Raw genomic sequence first — 11,949 nt, 5'->3', positions numbered from 1 at the left:
GGGAAATTTAAAAGGGGCCATATGTTCTCACTTTGTGCTTTGTTTCTAATAGATAGACAGAAATCTTTGAAGTGTGGATTGGCACAGTAGGGTGCATGCTTCTGTAGAGAAAAGATGCTAAATGGGGAGGATGTGAGGGGGCACATGAAACTCTATTAGCCATGCAACAGCAAAGAGAGAAAGGCAAATCCAATGATAATGTACATCTGTTTCAGGGAATTTATAAGCTTTGAACATTTTTTATGTGCAGATAAGTGGATCCTTTTCTTACCATAACTTAGAACTTCAAAGCAGATTGTGTGGATAATGCAAATTGCTGAAATATGAGATTTTTCTACAAAGAGGTTTCCAAAAAAGAAAAAAAAAAGAATTAAGGCTAATTGATGCCACAGTCTTTTATGTACAGTGTAAAAACTCTACAAAAATTGATTTTTATGAACTAAGAAATTGATGAAAAATATTGAAGTCTGCTGTTTGCATTCAGGGACTGCAATTTGAAACTGAGGTTCTGTGAATTAAACATTTGTCTCCGATATCACTACAGCAGTACTGTAACATAAATTAAGACGCGTAACCCAGCTGTAATTGTATCAAAGTCTGCCATGTCATAGGAATGTAAAACTCATGAGTGTGGCATGATATGTAGCACCTGACATTACCATTGCTGTATAAAACAGGAATTTCTAGGATATGCAAAAAGAGATTACAAGAGATAAAAAAATAACGGGGAGGAGGCAGGAGTTGGAGGATACTTACGTGGTACATCCTGGGAGTAGAACTTTTTAACTGCTGAGAAAAATCATTTTTTCTCTGAACTAGGGGCATGCTGCTGGACCTGAGGATGCTGCCTGCATTCCAGCTGGGAGATACGCATGTGCCCCTTAAAAGTGCAAGGCTATTACATTCTGCACAAGAAACGATACATAAGCACAGGCATTTTGAAAAATCTCATTTATTGCATAGGCTGCAGAGGTGCACTCCCTTCCTCTCTTGTCAGCCTCAGCCTATAAAGCCCATTTTCTACTTCTCTCTGACCTGTAACCTCAGCAGATCTGGGTGTAGCGTGCTAGTGCTCATCCTGACGCCGAGCGCATAGGTAACCAGAAGTGGGAGCTCATGTCTCATTGCTGAGACACTACTCAAGATGGGCTTCAGCTGGCAGCCCCCGGAGGTCCTGCTTTCCTGTCTGAGCAGGCCACGGAACCCTCCTCATCTCAGCCCTGGATTTTTTTTTTCTCCCATCTTCCAAATCCTTGCACAATCTTGCTCACCGGCTTCTCCAGACACTCAGCAATAAATCACAGCAAGAGATTTCCTGGGGAAAGTGCCAGGCCTTGATACTTTGAAATAAGGTCTAGCATTGCTCCTCCAGATGAATGCCACAAATGCCTTTCAGAGGGAATGGATTTAAACAAAAGCAAGGATAATCTTTGCAGCACAAAGATTCAAGATGAGTCTTAAATCCATTCCTGTTTGTTTTCCTTTCATACCTTTGGTTCACATCCAGGCCTCATTCCTCCTCCTTTGGATGCACGGTCTTTGCATTTCCAGAGCGCTGCTCCACACACCTCACAGGGCAGCACCTAGCACGACCCTGTGAGTCTGTTCAGTTCATCAGCTTTCATAGCCCATGCTCGGGGAAATCCTCAGCACACTGACAATTCAGTGGGTTTTCCTCGCTCTGGATGGGCTTCAGTGCCTTTGCAGAGGGAGGGCATTCCAGAGGCACGTGGTCAGCCACTGTGCTGGCAGCAGAGGCACCGGGAAGGCTGTGATCCTTCTCCAATCGCTCTGACTGAAACCCCACCCGAAGATGAGGTGCCTCTGTGCAACAACCTTCATGGAACCTTCTGGAAGGTTCCCTGGGGCAGCCCTAGCAGGTTCCAGAAGGAAAGTTCCTTAGGGCAGCCCTAGCAGGTTCCAGAAGGAAAGTTCCCTAGGGCAGCCCTAGCAGGTTCCAGAAGGTTCTGTGCAGCCCTCAGCACTGCTACCAGGAAGCCATGTTTGTGCCACCACAGCCTGTGGGATCCTACAGGGAGCAGCAGCTCTGCCCTTGCATTGAAAGCTGAGGAGGAGCTGCTGCAGCACGGTGCTTCCCTCACCACACAGGTATGGTTGCAGTTGGAATGATGGGTTTCTTAAGCATTTTGACTGAGTTTTGCTGCAGGGGCAGCCTGGTAGATAATACCATGTGGGTGGGTCTGTTCCTCCTGGGGGTGTGGACGCACTGAGCCTCCTCGCCACAATCAACAACAAAGTAATCTTGTGAGGCCACGCAAAAAAAACAGTTTACTTCATCGTTTTAAAACCACCTGGGCCTAATCCATTTCGGGCAACAAACAAGGGCCCTGCCTTCAGACACCTTTCCTAGACGCAGCTCCGGTTAATTAATCAGGTAAGGAAGCGGCTCAGCTGCAGCAGCAGCGCTCCCCCCGGCAGCTCCACGCCCAGCGGCTGGCTGAGGGAGGCCTGACAGCGCTCCATCCTGCGGGCCGCGATCGACAGACCTGCCCCGGCAGCAGGGAGAGGGCAGCAGGCAGCGATGCCGAAAAGAACAGCTGTATGCCATCAGACTGAAGATAGGAAACATGCAGACTAATTAAGTTCCCAAGTGGCAGCGTACAAAGTGTACAGACCAAACAGAACAGTGCCTTCTGCTTGTTTTGATCAACCCCGTTTTTATCACTTTGATGAAAATAACCAGGTGATTTGTTGTTCCCCATGGCTGCCAGGGAATCCCTCGTACCTCGCTATCATCCACGGCCTCTTTCTCAGTACCACCCTCATGGCAAATGCAGCACGGTGTTCTGTACCAGCCCAAACCCAGCTATTTAAAAAGTGTGCAATGACTGCAACTTCTGTTATTTGCAAGTGAGGCCATTCAGCAATACTGGATGTCAAGGAAAAAAAGCATGACAAATGTCCAGAATTTTTGAGTTTACTTTTCTGTACATTTTTTTTTATATATATTAGGTATTTTCACCCTAAAGAGGATGGAGTTGGTGTGCTCTGAGCAGTATGAACCTTGTTTTTTTTTGTTTTTTCCTTCTCTGATGTCTTTCAGTCATTTCCTTCTTCTTTCAGGGGGTCCAGCTGACTCTTGTTAGGTCAGTGAGCACACTTGCTACCTGGTATGTAGCTCTGATAACTTGATGTAGACTGGATATAAACTCCCTTTTTTTCAGAGGTCTGAGTAGAAGATTACTCTGAGGATGCAAGTAATTTAAAAAACTTCATCAGAAAATCGTCTTCCTCAAGGAAAATGAATTTGTGGTGTTTCAAAGCCTCTCAGGTTCTAAGAGGAGGTAGAAGGGCACTTTGTGCAGTAATCCCACAAACTGCTAGCATGTTCAAGAGAAGGTCTTGGCTCAGCCATAGTTCTGCAGCAGGTTGTAAAGCTGAAGGGCTGTGACAGGTTTGAGTTCTCTGCTTGTAATTATGCTCAGAGATTGAAAGACAAAAATGCTCAGTGTGAAGAGCTGCTTTCTTTCCTCTAAGTGTAACAGTCACCTCAAAGTTTGCATTTCTAAACTGCTTCAATTAGAAGTATTGGGCTGACTTCAAATTTTCTTTTCTTTCAGTACAGCTTCCTGTGAACTCTGGGATTTAAATTTAACCCTATTTTAATTCCAGATTTAATCTTCCTGCTGAAACCTTGAGTTTTTTGAAGGTAGTATCATTTGTAGCTATTTCATGCCTGATCAGCAGTAATTAACTTGATTATCTGATGATGAGATACACACACTTTTTTTTTTAATTGTGACCTTTCTTTCTAAAGTGTTCCTGCTTTAATCTTTTAACAGTCCCATTTTTCATTCTTTGGGATGTAAGTGCTTAGTCCGCACTTGTTTAACACTGCAATCCACAATTATGAGCTCCTTGAGGGAATTATGAATCAACAAAGCTTCATCTTCATGCGCAGGAGACCCAATGCCCTGTAATCTGTCAGGCCTCTCTGTAACATACAGAATGGGTTGTCAAGACGACTGCTGTGTTGTTGATAAATAAAATGACAGCTATTCTTTACAGTAAGAACCTACATTGCTCATGTATTTTATCATGATTGCCACGAGTTTCATATCTCTAGTGGTAGAGAGTTAGACTCAGTTAAGTCTTTAATCATTTTGTATGATATAGTAGTAGTTTAATTAGCAGTAAAACTGTCAGCTCTAATTTGAGGAATTGGCCGCTTGCAATAGATTGATTTTTTTTTTCCTCTCTTTTTTTGCCTGTTGCCGAAGGTGCTTACGCTTCTGCTTTCTGCTTCTGAGCTCCACGGGTAAGGACACTTGCCTGCAGGAGATATTTTTAGATGGAGAGGTGTAATAGTTAAAAGTGTTATAGTACATCTTAAGTCTCTAACAGTACAGGAACTGGTTTTCTCCCTTAGCTGCAACAACATATGCAACTGGGTGCAGACAAATGAGTCTGACCTTACAGTGGTGCAATGTACAACAGCTGTAGTGCCAAGCAAGAAGAGCAACACACCCATTGCCTTCTGGGAGGTTTTGGAGAGGTTGGAAAGACTGGACAGAAGTGGTTGGGTTACTGCTGTGTAATGCTTTTTATCTGTCGCTGCAGAGGGAACGGATCACTGTCCTTAGCCAGGATCTCCAGCTATATGATACCGGCTGATTAGGCCAGTAATGAGCTGGTTTGTTTATGAAATTTCCAGAGATGGTGATGCCTCACAGAGGTCCCAACTCTGCACTAAGTAAATATTACCAAAATAGGCAGTGCTGGCAGGTATTTTGGTGTAGCGTTACAGTTTTGACAGCAGCCAGTGCTGCGTGCATTTAAGGGATGGGATAAAGCCCTCAGCACTGAGAAGTTACTTTCCCAGGCTAACTCAGAGCTGCCTCGAGGCCTGCAGCAAATGGGTGATCCTGGCCTTCCAGAACTCCCAGACCCTCGTCCTGGGTGACAGCCTGATGATGGCTGCTGTAATTCTGTTTATTTTGTTTACTCTTATTGACTTTAGTCTTCTGCTTTTGTTCTTGGCTGTACCATGGGATTTCAGGAGCTGCTTTTCCTTTGGGGGGCTGCAATGGGCTGTGCTGCAGCGAGGTGCTCACGCCATGGCTTTTGGTTGCCCGAGACTGCAGGTGTGCAGGAGAAGTAAAAGCTGCAGCCCAGAAGTCCTAGTGCTGGCTGAAGCCATGCCTGGAAATAAGACTAGTCCAGACTGGGCAAGTTGCTGGACATGTGCATACTGGAGCAGAAACGTGCTGCTGCAGCCAAAGGAGTAGTTCCGGCTGGGTATGGCATCTTAAGTGGGCATAACTGCTGCTTGGGAAACTAATCTGCTTCCATTAGCTTTCCATCTATACTCTCCTGCTTTGACAAAACTAAAAAGGGTTTCCTGCAGCTGAATTGGAACTGACAACTACTTCTTTAAGAATAGGCTAACGCCTAGTGGGAATATTTATAGTGATCTGTGACTTGACCAGGGCTTATTCTGGGTTCAAGAAGAAAGGGGGACAAATATGGCTTAAAGATAATGTGCTTTTCAGTGTTTGGCCAGGACATCAAAGGGACCATGGCAGCATTTTGCCTAGTTAGTCCTTGTGCCTCTATACAGTTCTCTTAGACTACATCCCATAGGCGGCCTGGAAAAGGTGCTGGGGTGCATACCTGCAAGCGAGGTGAAAGGAAGTGAGTGTGAGTGCAAACAATTATCAGTAGCGCACAGCAGAGCACTAAATTGTGATATTTATATTACTGTCATATAAGTAATATAAACAATGTTGTGAACATTTTTCTTTTAAGCATTTTAGTCTTGGCATTCTTGGCCAACTAATAACAGTAGTGAAACCAGAAGGATTCATACATGTCTTAGAGAACAACAGACAGTCCTCTGAGGTAGACTGAGTCAGTGCTTTGACAGGGAGGGAATCTCACTGGGATAATGTTGAAAGCAGAGAGCAGAATAACAATGAGTGTCAGGAGCATTGAGTCTACAGAGGAGTTGAATGCAGAGGGCAACAGTGACAGAGAATGAACTCCAAAAGGCAGAAATAAAAAGGTTAAGTCATACACACAACTTCATACTGTCAGAAGGTGCTGCATAAATCTGTCAAATCTGTCAAAAAAAAATCCTGTACTAACAATGGTATTTTTAGGCAATATCATTCTCCTCAAAATCCACATTAATTCATGGGTTGTTTTTTTTTCCCTGACACTCAAAATATCTGCTGGAAAACCTCTTCCATTCTTCAGCAAGTGGTTGTCAGCCAAGGGGAAAGGACTGATGCTCTGAGGCTACTGTTTTCAAAGCTGGAGTATTTCAAGAACCACCTCTGAGATCTCAGTGCTCTTTGCTCAGGGGTGTCAATTTTATTTGGTTGGCTCTCGTGGCCCAGTAGGTAATTACCAGCGGGTAACTTTTCCTATTTGGTTGCTGAAAGTTCTCGACTGCACTCCAAAAAGACACATTTTTATGAACATTGTACATCTCTTTCTTTTTTTAATATATTGGTTTTATTTTTTTGTTTGTGAGGGCAGAAAGAACACAACGCACCCTTTGTTGGACCGTCTTTTAACCTTGGTACCAATAAACTTGTTTGTTCCACTGCTCGCTAGTGGTAGCAAAGCTAGAAAACGTAGCATAAAATGAGCTCAGATGTTTGTTTTCTTTTAACCACTCAAGGGACAGAAACTACCTTTAGATGTCTCCAGTGTTACAAGGGCCTTAGACAGTCTGCAGGTTTAGATGTTTACAAGAAACTGGAAGAGGTCATTTGGACTGACCCGTGGGAGTAGTTTGCTCTTTAATCTTGGCCCACGTTTAGCTTGGTTTCTGCATCTTTCAAAGTAGGCTGCAAACCATACATTAGTGGAGCTTTCTCAAAAGCTAGGCCTAATGAAAGGTTTGTTTGGTGCAAGATTAACCTGTTTGCTGTTTAATGGATATTGGCTAATGAGAATTTCTCTTGGCTCTCTGCAAACTTTGAGTCAGATTGGATGGTATGTGGTGTGCTAAGCCTCTTTGATTTCATCCACACACAGCCACATCTGTGAGTATTTGTGGAGCCATCTTCAAAAACCCACTCATTCACTTCTTTCAGAAATGGACATCAACACGGCTCCTGGCAAACTTAGTTTTCTAGGTCAGGCAGATCTTCACAGTTTTAAATAAAAGAAAAGCAAGGCAGACAAGGTTTAGCTATTAAAACTTTCTGTACCTCTGCTTGGCTGTCTGACAGGATTACAATCACCTGTCCTCTGTGGGGCAACCAGAGCACAGCGACAGCCATCTGGGTTCCACCTTGGAGACTGGGGGCCCTGGGGGAGCTCTGAGCTAGCAGGGGCATCTGCAGAATGTGACACAAAACCCCTGCCCCAACTGCCAAGAAATCTTTACTTTGACTTCAACAGAAGCTGGATCAGGCCTCCCATGAATTGTAATGAGCAGTTACATTTATCCACTGCTATGTAGCTGTGGAAATCCTGCATCCCCCTCACTGGGATGACGACGCAAGGCTAAATCACCATGGATATTCGATTGCATTCTGGCTCATGTAGCTGTAAGAGCATTACCAGGCAGCGTTTTATCTAAGGCGAGTGCTCTCTACAGTGCTCACAACAAATCTCAACTTATTGGAACTCCGGTGATTAAATGTTTTACAGGCCCCTGCAACATCAGAAGGCTCTGTGAAATAGGCATGGCTGCTTTCAGTATGATCTCATAGCGATCTGATTACCACTTTGGCTCTCTTCTCTCAGTCTTTCAAGTGGACCTTGAAGGAAGTGTAACCCTTTCCCTTTCACACTTCCTTGGCATGCAAAGCACTTGCTCAAGGACAAAAACCTTGAGTTCAGAATCTAAATGTTGGAGTCAAATGAGTCTGTGCTGGTCTTTAAGCACGATGCAGCAGAAAAGGAGGTGAAGTAATTGGGCATCTTGTTTTGGAAAATTTCAGATCCTACACTGAAAATAAAAGGTATGTCTGCAGCAGAAGGTTTAGGCTTAACACAATTCTACTGAACCTATTATGGTAAATGTTTTACATATGTTCTTGTGTTGGCACCAGTTATTGATGAAGTTCTGCCTGAAAGGAGTGGCCGACACTAGGGGATGTGCAGAGCGCTCACAGCCACTCACTTGAAACGCAGTTCCTGCAGATTAACAGTGTGACCAAAGTTTTCATCCCCCTCCTTTTGGAGCAGGCACATTACAAATGCACATCAAAGCAAACGAGCTCCATTCTGAGTTACAGTCTGAGCATGTTCCTGACAAACCGCATCTGATGAAGAGTCTTAAAGAAGTAGCACAGCAACGCTGCCGGCAGCGAAACAACAGAAGGGCTGGCCCCTTCCGCCAGAGCAGGGAGCCCAGTTAATCAAAGGGTTTGTGCCGGGGAGAGGAGCGGGCGCTTTGCATTGAAGCAAGGCAGTCGAATAATGCATATGCAATGACCTAGCTAGGCAGCATTCTAACAAATCACATTTAATTACGTATCTTTCCGTCTCATGATATTCTTCTCAGTTCCACTGCAGTCTGGGAAATCAATAACAAATGTTCTTTTTGAATGTCTCTATTCTCTAGCCTTGGACTAATTATGCACATTCCTACTGTTCTTATAATGACAGAGAAGCTCTTCACTTCAAGCGCTGAAATAAAACACACAAAGAAAACCTTTTTGGATAGTATTTACAACAATAGGAACGTATATAACAAGCCAAATCAATTCTTCCCTGTTGTGGTGTGCAGCACCTTCTGATATGGTCTGACTGGCTTCCCCCTAAGCTAGTGTCAATTCTGTGTCTGTTCAGGTGTTGGGCACCGTTATCTTTAATTCTGGGACCAGAGGGACCTGCTGGGTCGGCCATCTGCATGGGAATGGGGCTGCCTTGCTTAGGTGCTGGCTGTTTACTGTCCTGGCCAAACCTCTCGCTGTACAATTTCCTCAGCTACATCATGGGGATGACCAAGCTTTTCTCAGTCCCTCTCAGTGGCCTTCGAGTGAGAAGCTCAATGCATACACTATTATCAGCAGTAGTGAGGTGATGCTGGGGGTCACAGCGCCTGGAGCACATACAGGTGTGAAACAAATAAGCTCTTAAATAAAGGATGTGCACCTTACACCACCACCACTTAGGCACTGGGACCCACATTTGACGGACAGGAACAAGACAAGACAAGCTTATTTTCTCACTGGGAACAAAATGTTTATACAAGTTTGGTGAAAAAAGGCAAAGATTTCCACGTATTCATGGGGAAAGCAGTAGTATTTCTTTAAGGGAAAAAGAGCAAACTACAAGTTCCCCTGGTCTTGGCAAATCATGAGGCGTTTTTCATTTTGTAACATCAAAGTCGGCTCCTCTTCTTTGATGTCTTCACATGCTGTTTAAGGTAAAGCATGAATGAAGAAATGTCAATCTGCAAGGTGTCCATGTAGTTTATGCTGAACACTGAAGAGGACTTGTAGATAAAAGGCAAACACAAGGTTTGATAATGAATGTCCAACAAGGAGGTGTGCATATCTAAAAGGAAACACTCAGCTGGAGAACAGCTCTGCAAACCTTAAAACTCTGCTTAACCCAAGTTTAAGAGATTAAGGAAAAAGTGGGATTTTTTTAAAGTGGGGAACCAAGACAACCAAGACAGGAATTCTGTAAAAATCCTTGTTGTTTTGTAAGAAAGGCTTTTACTCAACAGTCATAAATGTGCCACCCACTGTGCTTAATGTGATAATGTGTAATTTTCAGAAGATTTGGAGTCAATGCCAGGGAAAGCAGTGCAGAGGGGACTACAAAGCAGCACGGCATATTTGAGAAGTTTGTGGTGGTTGCTTTGTGGTGCCTCATGTCTCAAAACTTGCAGAAATCGTGCGTTGAATTAAACGAAGAAACGTGTCAATTAGAGACAAATAGTGTCAAATAGAGATGACTGGATCATTGGTGTGTGATAGCTGAGGAATGGATATCCACAGGAATCCAGGAAAACAGGAGGGAAGATGTCACAGCTTTGGTCAAGACACTTATCAATCTTTTTGTTAGTTAATTGGGAATAATTATAATGAAATAATATTTGTTAGCACTTTGAAGGTGGGGAAGAGGTGAACACAAACGTGGAATGACATTTCTGTTCATGAAAATATGTTATTCAGAGCTGCCCAAAACTCTTTGCAACCTTGGAATGCTAACTCATAAAAGAAAACCATGGGTTATGATGCATGGGAACATTGGTACCTTATCTGTTCCCATTCTTACACATGAGATATCTTGTGAGAAGATAGCATTGAGAGATGAAGCCTGTATTTTCTAAGGGAAGCTATCTATGACTCCTGAGAAATGCTCTTGTAGTGGCCTGGCTCAGTAGGCAGAGCAGGCTGCCCACAGCAGTGGGAGCAGCTGAAGTAACGCACCTTGAGCTAAGCTGGTGTGCAGCATCCGAGATCTTCCTCCTTAGGACCTGAAAGAAAGAGCCAAGGTGCCTTGTTGGCCTTGTTGCCATTTAAACTCTAGGCTTAAAGTGCAATGGGATGGGTCAATTCTAAAAAAGGATAGAGTGTTATAAAAGGAGATGGCAAAAACATTCCCAAAGCATTCTGAAGGTGTTTTCTTTACTGTGAGCTGTGCTAAATTGATGGTGCACTTAATCCACTACTCAGAAATTACAGTTCTAGCAGACAACTGCATCCAACTTATTAAGAAAGTTATTTTTAAATTCAGATTTTTCTGATTTAAAAAAAACAGTAAGTACAACTCTAGGCTGAAACTGACAGCAGTTTTCCTCAAGTATCTTTTCAGTCAAATTAAATCCCAGGCTTCTGCAGTCTTTGTGGTTGAACTGTTACAAAGAGACATCCACATTTGGTCTATTTGTCTGGTAGATATCTAAATATTTGCTGGGAAATATAACTTTTGAGAAGAGAGATTAGCTTTCAAGCTCCAAGTCTTTTAAATGTCAGCTCTGTGAAAACTACTGACAGTCAGTAGGAGGAGAGTTAGTATTGTCTGACAAGGAAATTCGTGGGGAGCAACTTCAAAATGCAGCACAGAAGAAAAGAATTTCAGGACTCTCAAAAGACTTTGGAAGCAAGAAAGTTTTACCCTTCAGCACTTGTGCAGAAGGAGCGGTATTTGTTCTAGGAGGCTTAATCACCTCGTTTTGTTATCATCCTCAGTTTGGTTTCTCCAGACAGAGGACTGAAATGGGACTGGCAGATAAGGGGTGATCTTGGCATCTGAATCTTGAGAAGGCGCAAGAAGCAGTAGGTTAATTAGTTCAAAGCGTGTTCTTTCTTGGGCTGGACCACTGTGTTCTTCAGTGGGGAACTGCTCAGCTCCAATTTACAGCAGTGGCGATGATGAGTTCTTGTATCATGCATTGTAGCTGAGCCTAAAAGCCCTCTTCAGCCTCACTTGTGTGAGATGCTTTATACAAGTTTTGTGCAAGGATAATCCTTGCTTAGTAGAACAGATCTGTTACAGCATCACTTTCCTGTTGTGCTCCAGCTCTGAAATCCAGGGCGGTTTTCACCAGCAGGGAGCCGGGTGTCTCTGTGGAATGGGAGTGAGGTGGGCTCTCGGATCTTCCTTCTCTTTTCTGATGTATGCAGGATGCTGAACACTAGAAAGCCTCAACTTTTCCACCCCCCCCCCCCCCCCGGTTTTTCATCAGTTTAATCTAATCCCTTTATACAATTTTAATTTTTCATCCTTAGGAGCTTTGATCTGGTTCATCCCTCCCTAGAGAATAGCTCTGGTTTGGTTCTGTCCCTCCTCTCGTTCTTTGTGTCCGCCTCACACACCTCCTGTCTTTGTATCTCCCTCCTTGCTGAGCACCAAGTCAGCTGCAGCTCCCTGCATGCTCCCTACTAGCTGTGTGCCGGGCACCAGGCCTTCACAGCTCCCTGAAGCCCTGCAGAAGCCTCCTCCTGCCACCTTGGGGGTGTGTCTGCCAGTGGTTTGCTGCTCTGCTGGGCTGTGGGGTGCCTGGGG

The 11,949-nt window shown here is 44.0% G+C and overlaps 1 long non-coding RNA gene across 4 annotated transcripts in view; it reads left to right on the top strand.

Annotated features, from left to right (window-relative positions):
• The window catches only part of LOC110404385, a 53,736-nt gene continuing 42,511 nt past the window's right edge, over positions 725-11,949 (top strand). For 2 of the 4 annotated variants that reach the window (XR_002442211.1, XR_002442210.1), the window contains exon 1: positions 766-2,109. This is a non-coding gene — a long non-coding RNA (uncharacterized LOC110404385). Of the gene's footprint in view, positions 2,110-11,949 lie in introns of all 4 variants that reach the window. The other 2 variants (XR_002442208.1, XR_002442209.1) reach the window with 2 other exon arrangements.

Source organism: Numida meleagris, chromosome 10, assembly GCF_002078875.1.
Source record: "Numida meleagris isolate 19003 breed g44 Domestic line chromosome 10, NumMel1.0, whole genome shotgun sequence".
In the NCBI taxonomy this organism is placed as follows: Eukaryota; Metazoa; Chordata; class Aves; order Galliformes; family Numididae; genus Numida; species Numida meleagris.
This window is presented reverse-complemented; position numbering and strand designations above follow the sequence as displayed.